Genomic DNA, 23,543 nt, shown 5'->3' on the forward strand with positions numbered 1-23,543 from the left:
GGAAATACCTCTGTCAGCAGCAGCACCCTCTTTGTACACAGTGGACAACAGCGTGTATTTTTGTGGAATGGGGAGTGGTAGAAAAGAACCTGTTTTATTTTTATAAAGAAAAAAAATCGTACAGATGGAGGAGAAATTGATGAGCAAGCGCTGACTGCTGAGTTATTATGTAATAATGAGGATTGCAGCATTCAGCCCAAGATGCCAAAAGAATGATCTTTGTAATTACAAAGTTCAGCAGCAGCAGCGGTAGGTAGACTCCTGGTGAGAGCCTCTTTTGAGCAAGAGAAGAAGCGAGATGAGGCAGGAACAGAGAAAAGCAGGAGGCTCCCTGCTATGGATTGCAAGAGAGAACAGCCATCCATCAGAGGGGACATGGTCAGATGTCCAGAAAGTGAGGCCGATACTATGGAAAAGACCATTAAAATGAGGAAGAGGTATGAAAAAGATTGAGTGGGACAGATTGTCAAGAGATGGTCAGAACACCCATGGGCTACAAGAGCAGTTGCCAGATGCTGAAGTGTCAATAAGCTCACTTGGCCCTTCTATCAGTGGATGCTTTATCTTTTCCTGTACAGCTCCTGCCTTACATGGAATCATGGGAGGTTATCATGAATCATGGGAGTTGTCCATGAATCATGGAAGACAAAAGCTGTATGAGACTGTTGTCATCTTGTATCCAAGAAATCTGGAGACTTCATCAGGTGCCTAACACGAGCCAACACCTTCAGCGGTCAAGTCAGATTTAGAAGGTGGATCTAGTTCAGTCAGATATTCTTATTCTCTCTTATTGCCCTCATTCCTTCCCCTACTTGTTTTATGTGATAATTTCAGAGGTATGGGTGACTGCCGTCCACATAACTACTATAACCGAAGAGCTCTGGGCCTCTCGCCCACCATGGGTACATGCATAATCATGCACACAGAGTATATGTCTGCACTAAATGCAAACAGCTGCAATGGGGGAAGCAGTTAGCAAATCTCTGAAGTATCCTTCTGATTACACTTAAATTCCAAAAGCTAATTGGCTAAAATGTTCCTCCTTAATTAGAAGAAATTACTATGTGAAACTAGGTTTGCATTTCACAAGAGAGTTTGCATTTCATGATTGAAATCTCAGAGTTCATTTACTAATGGTCTCTAATGGCCTGTAATCATAAGGCGCACACAATTAAGGTGGGCTTTTCAAAGTGTAAGAGAGGATGCCTGTATTTATGAATTATTCTTCCACTGCTGAGGACATAGCTTGCATCCACCCTGGACTGCAAAACACACATCATGCATGCATGTGCTTGCCCAAACATACCCACATGCGTAGGAAGCCCTGACCTGTCAGCTTTGACCCCTTCTGAATTCCTTCCTCTCTACTCTCATTCTCCCTCCCATAAGAAGGTTGTCCTCTCGCATACTGAGTGGAGTTAGACTCTCTCAGTACCAACGCCAATAGAAGTCTATCCAAAATACAGATGCTAAAGGTGGAGCTCCACCCTGGGTAGCAGTGCTACTAGCAATAAAACCACAGTTTCTTGCTTAATATGTGTCAGGCCCTAACTGAACTCACCAAACAAACCCAGTAAATATGACACTAACAGAGACTCAAAATGAGCAGGAAAGGGCACTAAAATGCAGGAGGAAACAGAAAAGATGAGGAAGAGAGAGGGGTGGGGCAGTGAGGAAGGGAGGGAAGCTTCCTTGCAACTGGAGGGGTAGAGAGTTTTTCTTAGAAAGGAGTCAGTAGAGCAGAAGGCAGAGCCAAGGAAGAAAGAAGATGAAGTCAAGACTGGTTACATCATTTCAAACCTGGATCAAGCTGTACCTAAAGCTAAATCTATGACTGAAATTTTCAGTTCTGAAACGGCTTTTGTGCTCAGGCCAACGGGAATCAGGTTTTTTGTTCCAAATGATCTAAACTCAGCCATGGCATTGGACTTGATATGGGAGTCACAGATTCACAGGACATTGACAGGCTTTAGACTGTCATTGAAAGGAGAAGAGATGATTGGGGAAGTCAAAAGTGATTGACAGTGCAGAAGGTTGGATTCCAAGAGAAGCAGACTCTGAGAAGGAGGTTTGTGTACAGGGTCAAAACCGATGGGAAAGTGAAAGACGCAGCACTGGGCGGAGGGAGAAGTTGAACTGCCATGCAGCTGGTCCCAGGGGGAGCCGAGATGGCCCTTCAGAGTCGGCTCAAATTATGGCAAGGAGGCCAGAGCTTGACACCCTGACATTGACTAGTCACTGGATGCAGGCTGCTCTCAGGAAAAAGGCACGATCTTGGGCCAGGTGTCTCTCTTCCATCAAGCACAACTCCCAAAGAGGGACTGAGCCGAGACGTCAGTCACCGATACTCCCGCAGCTGGGGAAAGAGTGCTGAGTCTGGCACGGGCGGAGCAGCCTAACAGGCATGGCAGCTAGGTTTCCCGCCTGGTGAGCCGCCGTGAGGACGTGGACGCCTGCAAGTGAAATGAGGGAGCGGGGGGGAGCAGATGGAGTCAGGGAGAGGATGGATTTCATTTTGAACTGGTAGCATTTAAACACTTGAAAAGATGCTCCCAGAGGTCCAGAAAGATGTCAGTCTGGGAACCATTGGAATAGAAACCATAGTTGACGGGCACCTGCCGAGAGAGGGTGTAGATAGAAACGACGGAGCCCGAGGAGTGCCCCACTTCGGGAGCAGAGGAGGCAAAGGAACCCACGAAGGGAGGAAGGAGGAGCAGTGAAAGAAGCAACATAAACAGGGAAGTGTTGCAAATTCCACCGTAACAGTCATAATAGCAAATACGTACAGGCTATTTACTCTGTGCCAGACCGTGAACAGTTACTGTGTTCTGCATTCTTAATTTATATCAATTCATGTCTGGATGTGGAACTTTAAAAAGGTGATGCCCATTGAGTTGGGTGGGGGTCCATCAGTTGATGAGCATTTAAATTAGAGCATTTAAATCTGGAATCTGGGCATGAGGCAGGTGTACTTGAAGCATGTGTATTTGCTGACTAAAACATAAAAGTCATAGCGTGTGTTTGCTGAATAAATTTTATCTCTACTTTCTGGATTCCTTTTCTTTTAATAGCTTTATTGGGCTATAATTCACATATCATGCAGTTCACCCATTTAAAGTGTACAATTCAAGAGTTTTTAGTATAGTCACAGTTATGCAACCATCACCACAGTCAGTTTTAGAACATTTTCATCATCCTTTAGCTTTCATTCCCTTATCCACCCCATCCCCCTCCCCCAGCCCTAAGCAACTACTAACCTACCTTCTGCTCTGTTTTAGATGTTTCAGATGAATAGGATCATATAGTATGTGGTCTCTTGTGACTGGCTTCTTTCACTCAGCATAACGTTTCAAGGTTCATCCATGTTGTAGCAGGTATCAGTACTTCATTCCTTTTCGTGGTCAAATAAAATTCCAGTGTATGGCTCTACTGCATTTTGTTTATCATTGGTCGGTTGAGGGACATTTGGGTTGTTTCTGCCTTTTGGTGATTAGGAATAATGTTGCTACAAACATTCTTGTACCGGTTTTTGTGTGGACATATTTTTTCATTTCTCTTGGGTATATACCTAGGAGTAGAATTGCTGGGTCACATGTAACCCTATGTTTAGTCATTTGAGGAGAGAGATACACAGGATGAGTGTGTTTCCCATGTGAAAATATGTGGTAATAATAAAACCAAGCAAATGACCATCCTAAGGAATGATCTAACCTCTGAGATTCTAATTCTTCAGTACCAAAGGGAGGCCCCATTCGGTTCTCAGAGTAGCCATAGATTTAACCATATCCCCACCCTTTCCCATCACCACCTGTTGCGGGTGGGATGAGGAAAGGAAGAATAGGTTGGGTCCATTGATCCCGATAACACACATATTTTGCTTGCAAGGAGTATTACGCAGCTTACAAAAATGTCCAGGTTGGATTCAATTTAACCAGTATATACCCCAATCTTTTTGGGTACCTTAGTGGGAGCTAGGGAGGGAACAAATGATGCATAATGTAGTGTATCAGATGATAAAAGGATACTAAAAGGAAAATAGGGGTTAAGCTTCAGGAAAAGGTAACCAAAACCTGGAAATTCAGAGGCTGGAAGGATCACTGTGAACTGGCAGAGTCATTTTGATATTTCTGCAGAGAGAGGACTGGTTTTTTTGAGATTACATATCTGGCAGAGCTATAGCCACCCTATGAATGAATGTCCAGGATTGGATGGGAGCAAAATAGAGTTACATCTTTGTCAGGTACTGTGCTTCACATTCACTCTCTTATGTAACCCTTAGAGAGCAAGCCTAGTGTGAGACAGTAAGTCTCATTATGCAGTCAGACAAACTGAGGCTCAGAGAGTGTATCAGTTAGGGTTCAACCAGAGAAACAGAGGAAGTAAAAGAGATGACAGAAGATGATAGATAGATGGATGGATAGATAGATAGATAGACAGATAGATAGATTTATTACAGGAAATTGACAAATGCAATTGTGGAGCTGGCTAAGCAAGTCGAAGGTCCTTCTTTGGGCAGACAGGAAAAAAAGATCATGAGCAGGCTAGAACCCCACAGGCATGAGCTGAAGCTTGTTCACAGGAGAGAACCTCTAAAGCTGAGGAAGGCCTGTACCTTCTTTTAAAGGCCTTCTAACTGATTGGGCCAGGCCCACCCATGATAATCTTCTTTTTAATGAACTTAAAGGTGATTGAGTAGGGATTTTAATCACATCTGCAAAATTCCTTCAGAGCAGCACCTATGTTAGTGTTTGATTGAACACCTGGGAGAAGGTGTGTGCATGCTACAAAATGATCACTGCTTCCCTTCCATGCTCCAAGTCTGGAAAGAGAATGACCCTAACCAGAAATACACTGGAAAGAGAACGCTGGGGACTGCAATTGAGCCTAGCCAAGGAGACACATCAGAAACCATTACAGAGAGGTTAAGCAGCTCTGTTGGCTCCAGTACAAAGAACAGAATCCATTCTTTGCTGGTTTAAGCAAAAAGAGATTTATTACAAGATAATGAATGATTGAGAATAATAACAGAATTATTGAGAAGGCTGGAGAAGAAAAGCTGTGGGCTGTTTTGAAGAGCAATGCCAATGCCACAGAAACATACTACCAAGAGGGTTTCTGCCTCTTTTAAGATCAAGAAGCCACCGGTCAAACTGGAAAGTTCTTGGTAGCTTCTGAACCACACCACCACAACCATGCTTCCCAGGAGAAACACCAGAAACAACACAAATATGGCCCCAAAACGCACTTCTGCTTTCTGCATTCACTGACTGCACTTAATGGATGGGACTAAACCACATCCTAACCCCTAGCTGCAAGGGAGTCTAGGAAGTGTTTTTATTTCTTCACCTCTGAAATGTAAGCTGGTTGGAATGGATGCAGGACACCAATCCACCACATAATATGCAGCCATTATATGCACCACCGCCTTCAGCCATTGGGGAGCAAAGCCAGGATTCAAACTCAGGTCGTGCGCTTAAACCCCACACTTCCTCCCAAGATCCAGAATGGTCTTTCATTGCTGTCTGGGGCTTGTCTAGAAATATTTCTGGTCTCTAAATTTGCATTTACCTATTACATCCACAGTTTCCATTGTTGTCATCAGCTGCAGACTTTTCTGATGTAGCCTATACTGGAGAAAATAAAAGCAATCAACCCTGTTTCTAGCCTGTCCACATCACCTCAGGCATTGGGAAGGCTGTGGTATGTACAGCCCTCTTTTCTTCCTAAGCCAGTCACTTCAAAATGCTTCTGTTTATGGAAGATAGCAAAGCAGTTACTGGGGTAACTGGGGTAAACCCAGGGGTCTTAGTGATGCTTGGAATTATAAGAAGTATTAGGAAAAACAAAACAAACTTCTGGCAATGATAATAGGAGATATCTGCAATGGGAATCAAGCCTTCCTCGGCCTTTGGGTCTTAGTTACATCAGTCCCACATGTCAAAATTCCTAAATAAATCCCAGTGAACACACCTGGGCAGGGACAACAATGCAGCAGCACAAAGCGTCAAAGGACCATGACCGTCCACTTGGGCAGTTCCTGAATGAAGAAAGATTTACACATGGTCAGTATGACTCTTTCATAACCATTAGGAACTTGGAAATAGATATTATAAAGTCTCTAAAGGGAATCAAATCAGCATTCTTAGCAAACATTCCCAGTATCAAAGTTCTAGGTAAATGATGCATAACTTCAAAATCTTATAAGTCTAAACAAGTGTACGCTGCTTTCTAAGGAAGAATCCCCACAGTAAGCCCTTGTTTAAGAGACATAACCTTTCTTCATGTGATTTGTTCAATATATACCACACATACTCTATATTTGACTATATGCGTATATATAAGAGGCCTGATAAGTGACATAGCAAAACCTATATACATATTTATTTGGGACAATTTGATTATCTGGGAAATCAGAAAAATCCTTGAGGGTCTGCAGAGACCAATGTTTACTGACATTGAAGAAGTTCACAATCTATTCATCAATTAAAAAACAGGTTACAAAAAGTAGGTACATTATAATCTTGTTTCTGAAAAAAAAAAATCTTTGTATAAGAACAGAGGCAAACAAGACACATATTAATCAAACTATCAAAAATTAAATACAAAGAAAACATATTAAAAGCAGCAAGGAAAAAGCAATAAATAACATACGAGGGAATCCCCTTGTACGTAAGGTTAACAGCTGATCTTTCAGCAGAAAGTCTACAAGCCAGGAGAGAGTGGCAGGATATTTAAAGTGATGAAAGGGAAAAACCTACAACCAAAATTATGCTACCTAGCAAGGATCTCATTCACATACGATGAAGAAATTAAAACCTTTACAGACAAGCAAAAGTTAAGAGAATTCAGCACCACCAAACCAACTTTACAACAAATGCTAAAGGAACTTCTCTAGGCAGGAAACACAAGAGAAGGAAAAGACCTACAAAACAAACCCAAAACAATTAAGAAAATGGTAATAGTAGCATACATATTGATAATTACCTTTAATGTAAGTGAATTACATGCTCTAACCAAAAGGCATAGACTGGCTGAATGGATACAAAAACAAGACCCGTATATATGCTGTCTACAAGAGACCCACTTCAGACCTAGGGACACATACAGACTGAAAATGAGGGGATGGAAAAAGATATTCCATGCGAATGGAAATCAAAAGAAAGCTGGAGTAGCAATTCTCATATCAGACAAAATAGACTTTAAAATAAAGACTATTACAAGAGACAAAGAAGGACACTACATAATGATCAAGAGATCAATCCAAGAAGAAGACATAACAATGGTAAATATTTATGCACCCAACATAGGAGCACCTCAAACCATAAGGTAAATGCTAACAGCCATAAAGGGGAAATCGACAGTAACACAAAAATAGTAGGGGACTTTAATGCCCCACTTTCACCAATGAACAGATCATCCAAAATGAAAATAAATAAGGAAAAACAAGCTTTAAATGACACATTAAACAAGATGGACTTAATTGATATTTATAGGACACTCCATCCAAAAACAACAGAATACACTTTCTTCTCAAGTGCTCACGGAACATTCTCCAGGATAGACCATATCTTGGGTGACAAATCAAGCCTTGATAAATTTAAGAAAATTGAAATTTTATCAAGTATCTTTTCCAACAACAACGCTATGAGACTAAGTATCAATTACAGGAAAAAAACTGTAAAAAATACAAACACATGGAGGCTAAATAATACACTACTAAATAACCAAGAGATCACTGAAGAAATCAAAGAGGAAATCAAAAAGTACCTAGAAACAAATAACAATGAAAACATGAAGACCCAAAACCTATGCGATGCAGCAAAAGCAGTTCTAAGAGGGAAGTTTATAGCAATACAATCTTACCTCAAGAAACAAGAAACATCTCAGATAAACAACCTACCTTATACCAAAAGCAATTAGAGAAAGAAGAACAAAAAAACCCCAAAGTTAGCAGAAGGAAAGAAATCATAAAGATCAGATCAGAAATAAATGAAAAAGAAATGAAGGAAACAATCACAAAGATCAATAAAACTAAAAGCTGATTCTTTGAGAAGATGATAAACAAAATTGATAAACCATTAGCCAGACTCATCAAGAAAAAAAGAGAGAAAACTCAAATCAACAGAATTAGAAATGAAAAGGAGAAGTAACAACTGACACTGCAGAAATACAAAGGATCATGAGAGATTACTACAAGCAACTATATGCCAATAAAAGAGACAAGCTGGAAGAAATGGACAAATTCTTGGAAAAGCACAACCTTCTGAGACTGAACCAGGAAGAAATAGAAAATATAAATAGACCAATCACAAGCACTGAAATTGAAACTGTGATTAAAAAATCTTCCAACAAACAAAAGCCCAGGACCAGATGGCTTCACAGGTGAATTCTATCAGACATTTAGAGAAGAGTTAACACCTATCCTTCTCAAACTCTTCCAAAATATAGCAGAGGGAGGAACACTCCCAAACTCATTCTGTGAAGCCACCATCACCCTGATATCAAAACCAGACAAAGGTGTCACAAAGAAAGAAAACTACAGGCCAATATCACTGATGAACATAGATGAAAAATGGTCATCTTATCTTTGATAAAGGAGGCAAGAGTATACAATGGAGAAAAGACAGCCTCTTCAATAAGTGGTGCTGGGAAAACTGGACAGCTACATGTAAAAGAATGAAATTAGCACACTTCCTAACACCATACACAAAAATAAACTCAAAATGGATTAAAGACCTAAATGTAAGGCCAGACACTATAAAACCCTTAGAGGAAAATATAGGAAGAACACTCTTTGACATAAATTGCAGCAAGATCTTTTTTGACCCACATCCTAGAGTAATGAAAATAAAAACAAAAATAAACAAATGGGACCTAATGAAGCTTAAAAGCTTTTGAACAACAAAGGAAACCATAAACAAGATGAAAAGACAACCCTCAGAATGGGAGAAAGTATTTGCAAACGAAGCAACTGACAAAGGATTAATCTCCAAAATATACAAGCAGCTCATGCAGCTCAATATCTAAAAAACAAAAAACCCAATCCAAAAATGGGCAGAAAACCTAAATAGACATTTCTCTAAAGAAGATATACAGATTGCCAACAAACACATGAAAGGATGCTCAACATCACTAATCATTAGAGAAATGCAAATCAAAACTACAGTGAGGTATCACCTCACACCCTTCAGAATGGCCATCATCAAAAAGTCTACAAACAATAAATGCTAGTGAGGGTGTGGAGAAAAGGGAACCCTCTTGCACTGTTGGTGGGAATGTAAACTGATACAGCCACTATGGAGAACAGTGTGGAGGTTCCTTTAAAAACTAAAAATAGAACTACCATATGACCAGCAATCCCACTACTGGGCATATACCCATAATTCAAAAAGAGTCATGTACCACAGTGTTCACTGTAGCACTATTTACAATAGCCAGGACATGGAAGCAACCTAAGTGTCCATTAACAGATGAATGGAAAAAGAAGAAGTGGCACATATATACAATGGAAAAAGAAACAAAATTGAGTTATTTGTGGTGAGGTGGTTGGAGCTAGAGTCTGTCATACAGAGTGAAGTGAGTCAGAAAGAGAAAAACAAATACTGTATGCTAACACATGTATATGGAATCTAAAAAAAAAAAAAAGTTCTGAAGAACCTAGGGGCAGGACAGGAATAAAGACGCAGACGTAGAGAATGGACTTGAGGACACGGGGAGGGGGAAGGGTAAGCTAGGCCAAAGTGAGAGAGTGGCATGGACATATATACATTACCAAACGTAAAATAGCTAGCTAGGGGGAAGCAGCTGCATAGCACAGGGAGATCAGCTCAGCTCACCACCTAGAGGAGTGGGTTAGGGAGGGTGGGAGGGAGACGCAAGAGAGAGGGGATATGGGGATATATGTATATGTATAGCTGATTCACTTTGTTATATAGCAGAAACTAACACAACATTGTAAAGCAATTATACTCCAATAAGATGTTTTTAAAAAAAAAGCTAAATTACAGCAACCTGAAAACCATACGTAAAATGAAGATAATTTTTAAAAATAAAATGGAAAAGAAATGAAACCCAAGACTTTAAATCTTTTAATAACCTTTATTGAAATGTCCTAATGCAAAAAAATAATACATTTTCATTATAGAAAACATAACCATTCAGGTAAAGGCACAAAAAAGAAATAAAATTATTTTAATGAGTTTTGCTATTTAAAAAAAAAAAAAACAGAGGCAAAGACAGAGAGGGTGTACATTTTCATTATAGTGTTCATGCAAATAGTATTCAATATTATGTATCAATATTAATGTAATATTATTTGATAGTTACATATTATTACTTAATATGTTGCATTATTCATTACTTATTATGTTATTTATTTCATTATATTATTATTTCTTTGAGTGATTTATATTTTGCGTGTATCTGTATTTTTTAATAGGTCTACAAAAAATCATCTCTCTGTTACAAGGACTTTTTTTTAATCTTCCTTTCTCATTTGCTTTCCCTCCTCTTTCCCTCTCTCCCTATCCTTCTTTCCTCTTTTTCCTTTTCAAAGTAGCATTTTTAAAACTAGCTTTCTTCGGGGATTTCTTAAAGCAGCCACAATTCATCATGGAAGCAAAGAGCCTCCTAGAACGTCGTGTAACTTTGCGGAGGAAGCAGACGTGCTTTGGGAGAAATGACGGCAGCCTGGGCCCTGGGAGATGCTGGAAGGCAGGCAGGGCTGGGCTAGAGTCTGCCATCAGACAAAGGAACCACTGCACATGGGAGGCGAGCAGATGCCAACAGACAGCTTTTGTGAGTCCCTTCATGTTAATTAACTTTTGTGAGAACCTTCATGTTAATTAACTTTGCTTGAGCTTTCCCTGGACTTGAAAGCTTTGGAGTGGTTTGTTTTTGTAAAATGCTTTGACTCCAGAGAGAGCCGCTTCAAGAGGGAAAAAAGGAGAAACAAAAAGAAAGAAAGGGAAAATTTTTAAGTGGGGCTTTGCTTACCAGGAAATTTCTTCCCTTGGTTCTGTCCCTCCCCTCCCCCAACAAGGACTGACTCAACCATCAGAGAGAATTTTAATGGCCTTTTTCTTACCCTAAAAAATAAACCAGAACCAGACTTCCACAGCAGTGGGAACTGGCTCTGCCTCACCCAGCGAAGACAGGTGTGTGTGTGTGTGTGTGTGTGTGTGTGTAATGCACATGTACCCACAAAGGAAGCAAATTCAAAGTATGTTTTAAAGGAAGTAAATTCAAAGTATGAGGGGGCCTTGGCCTAGTTCATTCCAAGTTAAAGAAAAAGGAAATCGGAGTTAGAGTTGTGAGGGCCGGTTCGATTCGTGAACAAACTTGCCCATCCAATAGAGCATTAGGACTCAAGTAAGACACAGGTAGTGGTTCCCTGTGTTTCTGAGACTTTATGTGACTGGACCGGATGTTAGATTCTAAAAGAGGCCAAGTAAAAAGAGAAAGTTTTGGAAGGTGGAAAATCTAGTCAGTCCTCTAGTTATTTATAAAGTCTACATGGCATCAAACTACTGATTTACCTTTTTTTCTCCCATTTTATTATGAAAACTTTCAAACATACCGAAAAAGTTGCAATAATCATACAATTAATACTCATATACCCACCATCTGCATTCTGTAATTAACGTTTTGCTATATTTGCTTTTTTCACATTAGTAACCATCTATACATTGCTCTTACCTGTCCATCGAGTCATCTTATTTTTTAAGAGTTTTTAAATTGCTGACATCACTCTTAAACACTTTAGCATATATCTATTAATTAGAGTTCAACATTCACTTGTGATTTGTGGAATTTTTAAGGTAAAATGCACAAATTTAAAGTGGACCTCATTTGATGAGTTTTAACAAATGCATACAATTTGCTTTCTTAAAAAAATAATTTCAAATTTAACAAAAATTTGCAATAATAATACGAAGCTCTCCCATTTACCCTCTACCCAGATTCACTGCTTTTTTTTTAGCCATTTACAAGTAAGTTGCATGCATCGTGTCTCTTTACATCTTAATAATTCTATGTATATTTCCTAAGAACAAGGCCATTCTCTTATTCAAGAAATATGACTTTGCTATGACACTTTTATCTAAACTACAGTACATATTGCAGTTTTGACAATTATTCCAATAATTTTCTTTACAGCATTTTCCCTTCCAAAACAGGTTCCAGTCCTTTGTGAATTATAGTTTTAATTTTAATAAGTGTTTATCTTGTTTAATGATTTTTGGCTTAAATTCCACTTTGTCTTATATCACAATAACAATCCTTGAATTCTTATTGTTTAAGAATTAGCCTGGTTTAAGCCATTAGCCTGGTAAGTCTTTGTCCATCTCTGTATATTTTTACTCTTTGAATCATTATGCTTTAGGTGTGTCTTTTGATCACATCAAAGAGTTGGTGGTGCTATATAATCCAATTTGAAGATCTTGTCATAATATATAGACAAGTTAGAGCTATTCATATTAACAATATGACATATGTTTGGTCTCAATTTCATCATACTATTTTGTTATAATTACAGTGTATATTCTGTTGTATTTACTGTGGTTCTTTCCCTATTTAGAATATCATCTATATTTTAAAATTTTTTAATTATATTTTAAAATTTCTTTTGGTATTTAAGAATTTTTTTGTTCTAGTTATTACTTTTGTATTTATATATTTTATAGTTCCTCTAACTCCTTTTTTCCTACTTAACCTCTTATTATCTGACCCATCAATGGTATCGTTTGACTCCCAGTTATTATAACAGGCAGGGATCTTATTCTGCTTTCCCCTATCTTTGTCCTTTCTCCTCCATTTTTCAGTCACATTATTTCTACTTTATCAGAAAATATAATTTTTATATGCTTGCCACTCATGTTCCCTCCCTTTTTTTACTCCTAGCTCTATAATTAACTACTTGAAGGACTAACCATTGGTTATTTTGCTGATGTTTCTTCTATTATCACTCAGTTGAATAAAGCTCATTCTCTAGTATATTCTTCCATGTCTTCCAAGTATTCCATGGCTTGGATAGCTCAGATGGATATAAAATTCTTGACTAGCACTTTCCTTGAGTTTCATGAACATGCTGCTTCACTGTTATCTTAATTTGTGTGGGGCTCAGGAGAAGCTGATGCCATGCCTGATTTTTTTCCTATGAGTAACTGGATCTTTTTGCCTGGAGACTCTAAGAATTTCTTTCCTTTGTCCTAAAGTCTAATAGTTTTACTAGGATATGTCTTGGAAATCATTGTCTCACATCAACTTTCATAGTTACACAGTAAGCTGTTCTATATATAGACTGAATTTTTCTTTTATTTCCAGAAAGTTATATACATTTAAATACTAGTGTTCCATTCCAGTATTTTGTTTGCTCCTTCAAGAACTACAATTGTTCATGTGCTGGACCTTTTTGTCTGCCTTTCATTTCAGCCACTTTCTCTTGGACCCTTTTGACTTATCTGTCTCACTTTAATTCTCTTGGTTGGTTGTCTAGCTTTCTTCAGCATCCCTTGTTAAAGTTTCATTGAAATATATTCTCCATTGGGATTTGTAATTTATTCTTAATTTCTGAGAGAAGTGAGTCTTTTTCTCAACACCTTTCTTGAGTTTAATCAATTCATATTGCATTTCTTCCTATTTTGCATCCATTTATATTCTTAGTTTTTTAAATTTATGATTTCTAGGATTTTAAAAAAATCCATCTCCACATATTTGCTTTGGGATACTTAATTCAGTTTGCAGGGTTGTGTTAAGTTTTCTTCTGCTTTGTGAATGGTTTTTGGGGGTGGATTTTCATCAGCTTAACTTTGTTTTCTTCTTACAATTGTTTCTTAAGAAATCAGCTTGATTTTTTTCAATTTATAGGCGTTTTGTGGGCAGGGCTCCTGGAGTGCCTTCTTACGCCAGTTTATTGAAGTGCAATTTCTTTAATGGGTGATGTTGTTGGCTGTTGTGGTGGTGGTGGAGAAAGGGCATTGATTGGTGCAACAGCTTGCTGATAAATGTTTAACAACCAGATCTCCAGGGGCATCAGTAGCCTGATTTGTAGCATTTGCTAGTTTCTGTGGTGTGTATACTTCCTCCATGGTGGATTTCAAGCTAATAATGAGATGTCATTGAACACAGGGTTAGGAAGAGATGCTATCAGTCCTTGTGAGCCATTATATCTCCTAAACATCATGTTTCTCTTTTGTTGTTGTTTTTGTTTTTATTGGAGTATAATTGCTTTACAATGTTGTATTAGTTTCTGCTGTACAATGAAGTGAATCAGCTATATGTATATCCCCTCCCTCTTGGACCTCCCTTCCACGGCCCCGCCATCCCGCCCATCTAAGTCGTCACAGAGCACCGAGCTGAGCTTCCTGTGCTTTATAGCATGTTCCCACTAGCTATCTATTTTATGCATGGTAGTGTATATTAGACAATCCTAATCTCCCAATTCATCCCACCCTCCCCTTCCCCCACTGTGTCCACATGTCCATTCTCTACGTCTATGTCTCTATTCCTGCCCTGCAAATAGGTTCATCTGTACCATCTTTATAGATCCCACATATATGCCTTAACATACGATATTCATTTTTCTCTTTCTGGTTTACTTCACTCTGTATGACAGACTCTATGTCCACCCACAACTCTACAAATGACTCACTTTCATTCCTTTTTAGGCTAAATAATATTCCATTGTATATATGTACCACATCTTCTTTATCCATTCATCTGTAATTGGACATTTAGGTTGTTTCCATGTCCTGGCTATTGTAAATAGTGCTGCAATGAACATTGGGGTACATGCGTCCTTTTGAATTATGGTTTTCTCAGGATATATGTCCAGTAGTAAGATTGCTGGATGATATGGTAGTTCTATTTCTAGTTTTTTAAGGAACCTCCATACTGTTCTCCACAACAGCTGTATCAATTTACATTCCCACCAACAGTGCAAAAGAGTTCCCTTTTCTCCACACCCTCTCTAGCATTTATTGTTTGTAGATTTTCTGATGATGCCCATTCTGACTAGTGTGAGGTGATACCTCATTGTAGTTTTGATTTGCATTTCTGTAATAATTAGTGATGTTGAGCAGCTTTTCATGTGCCTCTTGGACATGTGTATGTCTTCTTTGGTGAAATGTCTATTTAGGTCTTCTGCCTATTTTTTAATTGGGTTGTTTGTTTTTTTGATATTGAGCTCCATGAGCTGTTTGTATATTTTGGAGATTAATCCTTTGTCTGTTGCTTTGTTTGCAAATATTTTCTCCCATTCTGAAGGCTGTCTTTTCATCTTGTTTATGGTTTCCTTTGCTTTATAAAAGCTTTTAAGTTTCATTAGGTCCCATTTGTTTTTATTTTCATTACTCTAGGAGGTGGGTCAAAAAAGATCTTGCTGCGGTTTATGTCAAAGTGTGTTCTTCCTATGTTTTCCTCTAAGAGTTTTATATAGTGTCCAGTCTTACATTTAGGTCTTTAATCCATTTTGAGTTTATTTTTGTGTATGGTATTAAGGAGTGTTCTAATTTCATTCTTTAATTTTCTCTCTTATTTCCTTCTGGTTCTTCATGGCAACGTCTTCAAGGCCACAACCACTTCTCTATCTGATTTTTCCACTGAAGCAGCAATGCTTCTTCAAGGTTTCCACTTCCAGGGCTGCTCATTTTAAGCCTCTCTTCTGTAGCTGGTGCTTTGAGCTACTAAGTCCAGACATGGGTTCAATATTTTGACACTTACTGTTAGGCTTTTCTGGGGTGATTTTGCCTATGCTTCGTGTATCTTTCACTTCTGTCTCTTATTTTTTTTGAGTCACTTAAGTCTCCCTCTCTTTACTCTCAGCATCCACAGGCTTGAAGTGGTGGTGGGACTCTCCTGAAATTTGGTGTTTATTTCTCTATTTTCAGGTAATTTGAGGGTTGTGTATTCTCTGTATACTAGTAATGCTGAAGACATGGGTCATGTGTGGTTTTATTTGTACTACTTGGTGATTTTATATTTGGGAAGTAGATGTATAAGGATATGTAGAGAGAAATTTGGATTCAGGCAGCCATCATTACCCCAGACATGAAAACCCTTCTGGCTTGACTTTCTACTATCATATTCACTGATTGTTTCAATGTCACATTGATACAAGATGTGAAACTTTCACTTTATTTCACTTCAGGTGAGACTTATCCCTTGGGCTAAGTCTGTGTACTCCAATAGGTAAGGCACAAATTTAATATCTAGTCAGAATGATTAATACAGTGAATGGCAAATGTCATCTCTATAATTCTGGGTCAGTGGGGTTGGTGAATTGATCCAACCAAAACTTCAGGTTAGGTCTCATCCAGCTGTTCGTGTCAGCCTGACCTCAATGTATAGCAATTAGGCAGAAATACTTGGCCTTTGGTAGCAGTGGTAGAGGGAAAGGGAGGGAAATATGTCAAAATAATAGCAATTTGAAGCTGTTTTTAATTTAGGTGTACAGTAGTGTAGGACAAGTTCTCAGTTAAAAGCTGTTCAATGTTCCCATGGCTCTCAGGATTCACAAACGTATTTAGTGTTTATTATTTAATCTCATCCCAACATGTTCCACATGTAAAGGTTTACCATCTTTATGTTTACCACAATACCTAGCCTAGATTCATGAGTAAAGTTGCTGATTTATTGATTTGATTTTGATTTTATATTTTAAAAGCTTTTTTTTATCAACATAGTCATAGAATCAGTGACTCAGCAAAGCACATAGGCTACAACATACAATCTACAGCACAGACTACCACTCCATATGTTCACATGCTCATTCATTCAGTCAGTCAGTTGGTCAGTCACTCAGTCAACAAACATATTTTGAGCACAAGCTCCAGGGACTGGTCCAAAGATTATGGAAAGAAGAAATAAATCTGACATAGACTCTGCCCTGAAGTAGCTGGACTCTCAGTTCCTTGCTGCCTTCTGCCTCCAATTTCAATTCTGTGCATCTACTGTGTCTACGTAACACTCAAAAAATTTAATGAAAAGTTTAAAGTCCAATGTACTGTCTATGTCTATATCTTCTGTCTATACTTTTAGATCTTTGATTCAGACATTGAAGCAACTCACTATTTTTGTGTATCTGTCATTGGGATGGTAAATGTCAAATCTGACTTCATTTTCACTTTTCATTTCTCTGTTTTGATGTATCATAAGCTCAACCACAGTTTTATGGGCCTGGAAAAAAATTCAGTTTTCTAACTAGCTTAGAGTGGAATGTCTGTCAACTAGTACATAAACACTCATAGAATTTTGAATTTCATCTGAAAGAATTTGTTGTAAACTCTGGTATGTTGTTTTGATGGAAAGAGATAAATATGCCTACAGAAAGATTACAATGTTTTTGAAGATCTTACTCCAAGATTGCCTTCTGGTAATGGGAAAAAAAATTAATTAGACTTCAAACTCACTGACCCAACAGTAGTTTGGTTTGGTGAGGTAACATTCCAGATGGAAATTCTGAAACAGAAAGAGGGTAACACAAATCAGATGTCCATCCAAGGGATTTTAAATATATATATACGTGTAAATACATCCTTTGAATCCTCAACTATATGATCTTCTTTGCAGTGTTCTCTTGCACATCATGATATAGGCCCCACTTGGTAAGCAGCCTGCTTTGAAGCAATCCATCATGCTTGGCTCCTTAGATCTTGTCATTTTTCTTTGCTCGTAATACATTTACCAACATACCCCCTTAATTATATATGCCACTGTAGACCCTTATTATGTGGCTCCAGCTTCCTTCGATGACTGGGTGAGGGAGACCCTGTCTGATTTCCTAGCTTCATTGAAGTGGAGAAATGTTTCACTACCCCTCATCTTAAATGTATAGCTAAAAAGCTGCCTTGCTTGGGTTGTATTAAAAAGTTTATAAAGAAGCAAGATGATTAAAGCTGGAAGGGTTCCACTGGCTGTTGAGATTATGGATGACTTTTTTTATACTTCTCTATATTTTCCAAATTGTTTTCAATGCCTGTGTATTACTTTTCTCAAAACCGCATGATTAAAATTTATTTTAAACACACACACACACTAAAAACTGAAAGGAAATATACCAAAAGTATACAGTTATAGGAATTGGAGTGATTTTTATGTTCTTCATGCTTTTAGTGTTTTCTAAATATTACTTTTTAAATAAGAACAATAACACAAAGAATATCCATGAACTAACAACAAAAAAATTATTCTCTGTATGGAAGTCAATAAGCATTATAAAGCAGTCTTAAAAATTCTAGATCTAGATTCCCATTGTGTTCATACTCTACTTCAGATAACTCTTCTTGATAAATGTTAATGTTAAAGACCTTTCAGCTTTCTTGACTGTTTTAATATTTTGACACACATGACTATTCACTGCACCTCTGAGGCTTCTGAAAATCAAGTGGTGTTAATTTGCATTTCTTGGTTATTGATGAGACAGCCCTTGGTGTATTTGTCTAGCTCTGCACAAAATCTATACTGTCCTGATGACTACATTGTTAAAAAATAAAATCTTGATATCTGGTAGAGCAGCTTCTCCAACCTTGGCCTAAATCTGCATGTCCAATATAGTAGCCACTAGCTATATGTGTTTATTGAGCCCTTGAAATGTGGCTAGTTCAAATTGAGATGTGCTATAAGTGTAAAATACACACCAAAGACTTAGTACCAAAAAAGAATGAAAAATATTTGTTAATAATTGTTATATTGATCACATGTTAAAATGATAATATTTTTAATATATTGGGTTAAATAAAATACATTATTATTAAAATTAATCATACCTGCTTTTATTCTACTTTTTAAAATGTGTCTACTAGAAAAATTTAAATTACACACATGACTCATATTTTTGGCTCACATTATATTTCTTCTGGACAAGCACTGTTCTAGAACTATCTGGTTTTTCTACTTTTTTCTTAATTCAAAATTTATAGTTACATTTTTTCCTAGAAATTTTTCCCAGTTTATCTAATTTTCAAATGTATTAGCTTAAAGTTGTTCATAATATTCTCTTATAATCTTTTTAATGTCTACAGCATCTGTAGTGATGTCTCTATTTTCATAAAATTCCTGATTTGGGTTATTTGTGCCTTCTTTTTTTTGCTTGATCAGTCATGACAGGAATTTGTCAATTATTAATCTTTTTAAAGAACCAACTTTTGACCTTATTGGTCCTCATTTTATATGTTTGTTTGTATTTCACTAACTTCTACTCCTATATTTACTACTTCCTTTTTTAAATGCTCTTTGTGTTTCTTTTGCTGTTCTTTTTCTAATTTTTGAGGTGTATACTTCAGTTGTGATTTTTAGACTTTTATTTTAAGATGTTTTATGTCCCATATGTTTTAATATGTACTATTTCATTTTAGTTCAGTTTAAGTATTTTCTAATTTCCATTGTGATTTCTTATTTGACCAGTAATATTTTTAGGAGTGTCTTTGATCATTTCCAACCAAATGGAAATGTTTTAATTTAATTGATTTAACCTTTAATAATTGATTTCTAACATAATTTCATTGTGGTCAGAGAACATTCCTCTAAAATTTATTGAGATTCACTTTTATGGCTCACTAGATCGTCAGTTTTTGTATGTTCCCTGTTTGCTTGAAAAGACTGTATTTTGCAATTGTTGGACATGGGTTCTATACATAATTTAGGTTGAGTTTGTTAACCATGCACAAATCTATATCATGAATTTTTCTTTCAACTACTGAGAGGAATGATGTTAAATTTTGTCCTATAATCATAAGCGTGTCTATTTCTCATTTTAGTTGTGAAGTTTTAATTTAAATATATTAAGGCTAAACAATAGTATATGCATATATGAATTTAAAATTATTATTCTTGCAAATCTGTCTTGTGTAATTATGAGCTAGCTCTCTTTAACTCTTATATTGCCTTTTGCCTCAAAGTCCATTTTATCTAATATTCATAAAGGTATACAAACTTTCCTTGGTTAATATATGCAGGTTTTTTTTCCATCGTTTATATGTGTCTCTCCTAAACAGCATATAGTTGAGTGTTTTTTAAAAATATATGACAGACTATCTTTTATCTGAAATTAGTCCATTTACATTTAATATGATTCTTGGTATGTTTTCATTTAAATATACCACCTTATCATGTGCCTTCTATTTATCCCACTTGTTCTGTACATTTTCCTAAACTTTCTTCCTTTCTCATTGACGATTTTATATCAATCCCATTTTTCTCCTTCTGTTAGCTTAGAAGTTATACATATTGTTTCTATTTTATGGTTAATTTAAAATTTACAGTATGCATATTTAATTGATGAAAGGTAAAGTTAATCAATACCTTTCTAATCACTTCTCCAGAGTTCCCAGTATCAGTTAATGATAACTCTATTTTTCCAGTTGCTCAGGCCTAAAATCTTGATCAGGGTAGGCTTCATGGACTTGTAACCTGTGCAGTCACACAGGATCGCACATTCAAAGGGCCTTGAGCCTGATTTACTGCCCTGCAGTAGCTGTCTTGAAATTCTTCACAAATTTTGAACAGGGAGCCCCACAATTTCATTTTGCACTGAGCCCTGCAAATTGTGCAAACAGCCCTGACCTTGATGTATACTTCACACCCTTTTTTCCCCTCATGCCTCACATCTATTACATTAGCAAATCATATTGGCTTCCCTCCTAAATAGATCCAGAATGTGACAATTTCTCACTGTCCCCCACCCCACCACCACAATCCTAGTTCAAGTCACAATTATCCTTTGCCTGAATTTTCAATTTAGAGCCAAGTGATCCTGCTCAAACTCAAGTCAGATCATGTCACTCTGCTCAGATTCTCTGAAGGCATCCCATATTACTCATGGTGAAACTTACCAAGTCCTTACCATGACATAAAAGGCCCACAGGATCTGGTCCCTATTCCTTTTCTCATTGCATTTCTTTCTATTCTCCCCTTTTACTCGGATCTAGCCACACTAGCATCCTGCCTGTTCTTTGAGCACTCTAGGCTTGTTCTCACCTCAGAGCCTTTGCAGTCTTCTTTCTGCCTGGAATGCTCTCCTTCTCCATCTGCCCCTCTCCCTGTCCCACCCAACACATACATACCCCAGGCATGGCTAGCTTCCTCGATTCTTTCAGATTGACTCAAAGTCACTTTTCTGTGCAATATTCCCTTGCCAACCCGTATATAATGTAAAAGCCAACAACCAATATTTTACATTCCCCTGACTTGTTTTAGTTATTTCTGTACTTATCACCTTATACAATACTTTTTTGAAACTTTTTTTTGTTGTTTATTTTCTCTGTTCACACTAGAATATAAATAAGCTCTAAAAACCAGGGTTTTGTCTGTTTGTTCATCAGTGCATTCCCAGTGCCTAGAACAGTGTCAGATACATAACAAAACCTCCAAAACTTTTGTTGAATGAATAATACAAGAATTTTTGAAAGCTTTAACTCCATGAATTACTCCAATGTTATTATTGTCTTTATTTTAGTTCTATCTTGTTCTTTTTTCACAAGTAGACATTATTATTACTGTTTTATAATAGTCAGTGTTCATTTACATTTGCCCATATTTTTACCACTTTCTTTGCTCTTCATTCTTTCTTGTATTTTAGACCTGTCATCTGGGAATAATTTCCTACTGCCTAAAATATATATCCTTTAGAATTAAAGTCAGTAAGTATCTGCTGGTTACAAACTTTCTTAATTCTGTTCTCTGAGAATATTTTTATCTCTCCTTCCTTTTTGGAAGATAGTTTTCCTGGGTACGGAATTCTAGGTGATAGTTACCTTCTTGCAGCACATTGAAAATATCATCTCTCTGACTTTGGGCTTCCATGATTCCTAATGAGCCTTTAATCTAACTACTAATCCATTGAAGAGAAATTATCTTTATTCTGTGGTTGCTCTTTTTTTTTTAATTTGTTTTTCTGCATTTTCATTTTGATGTGACTACATGTGGATTTCTTTTTTTTTTACACTTATCATGTGTGGTAGGTTGAAAACTCGCCCCTAAAAAAATATGTCCATGTCTTAATCTTTGGAACATTTGAATTTTACTTTATTTGGAAGAAGAATATTTGCATATGCAGTTAAATTAAGGATTTTGAGATGAGAAGATTATATAGGTGGGCCCTAAATGCCACCACAAATTTCCTCATAGAAGTAGGCAAAGAGAGATGTGACAGACATACAGAGGAGGAGGCAATGTGACTACAGAGGCAAGGATTGGAGTGATGTAGCCACAAGCCAAGGAATGCTGGCAGCTACCAGAAGCTAGAAGAGGCAAGGAATGGATTCTTCTCTAGAGTTTCCAGAGAGAGTACAGCCCTGCACCATCTTGAATTCGGACTTCTATTCTGCAGAAGTGTGAAGGAATAAATTTCTGTTGTTCTTCTAAGCCACATTTGTGGTAATTTGTTACAGCAGCCACAGAAAACTAAAACAGCATGCTTGGGGCTCAGTGTGCATCTCAAATGTGTGTACAGATGTCTTTGGTCAGTTCTAGAAAATTCCTAGCCATTATCTTTTCAAATATTGCCTTTGCTATTTCTTTCTCTTTTCTCCTTTTTGGAAATCAAGTATTTGTTATATTTATCTCACTACATCATAGCTCTTACCTTTTCTTCTGTATTTTCCATATTTATTGTCTCTTTGTGCTACATTCTGAATAATTTCTTCTGATTTGTATTGCAGTTCATGGATTCTGTCTTCTGCTGCTAAACAAGTCTTTTAGTTTTTTATTTTATAAAAGTATTTTTTACTTCTACAGGTTTTGTTTGACTCATCTTCATATGTATACATGTTTGTCATGTTTTATAATTTCCTATTCCATACAGATACACAAGTTGGCATCTAGGAGACTCTTTAAGCTGTATAACAGCTCCTAGAAGCTAAGGGGTGTGTGATCCCACAACAGCCCAATATGCCTCAATTAGCAGTAATGAAGTCTGGATAGAATGGCGTAAGAATCGTGGTATGGTTTTTGCAATTGGTGGACTGGAATCAAATACTTAGAAGCCTATAAAGTTTTTTTTTTTTATATATTTATACTGGCTAAAGTGCTACCAGCCCAGAATAAAAGAGGAGACTTAAATGCTAGAATCCTCATGTCTGTAACTGGTTATAAGATTTTAACTGGTATTTATGATTCCCCCCTCCACTACCCATTCCATGTTCCCTTTCAATTCAGGGTTTACATTTCAGAGTTATTTATCAAATGGAGTAACCCAAAATGGATCTGAGCCCTTGGTCTCACTGCACAGGGTTGCTTTGGTTGCTCACTAATTTTTATCACTGAATATGGTAAAACCAGCAGGTGGATCTTGTGGGTTCTACTCATACTCCTCCCGGTTCTTGTTAGGTGGCATAAACCCTATTTCCCTGGACAATTAGTATAAATCAACCCAACCAACACTTAATCCAACTTTTGCCTGATCACTTAATAATATGAAGAGCCTCAAATAATCAAGGTGGAAGTCACAGCTTTCAATTCAGTAATTGTGTGCCCAAGGGAAACATTTCTCTCTTGGGCTCTAAGATCTCTTCTAAATCCATACAGACCAGAATCATAGAGGCAATAAA

This window comes from Balaenoptera ricei, chromosome 6 (assembly GCF_028023285.1).
Source record: "Balaenoptera ricei isolate mBalRic1 chromosome 6, mBalRic1.hap2, whole genome shotgun sequence".
NCBI classification, from domain to species: domain Eukaryota; kingdom Metazoa; phylum Chordata; class Mammalia; order Artiodactyla; family Balaenopteridae; genus Balaenoptera; species Balaenoptera ricei.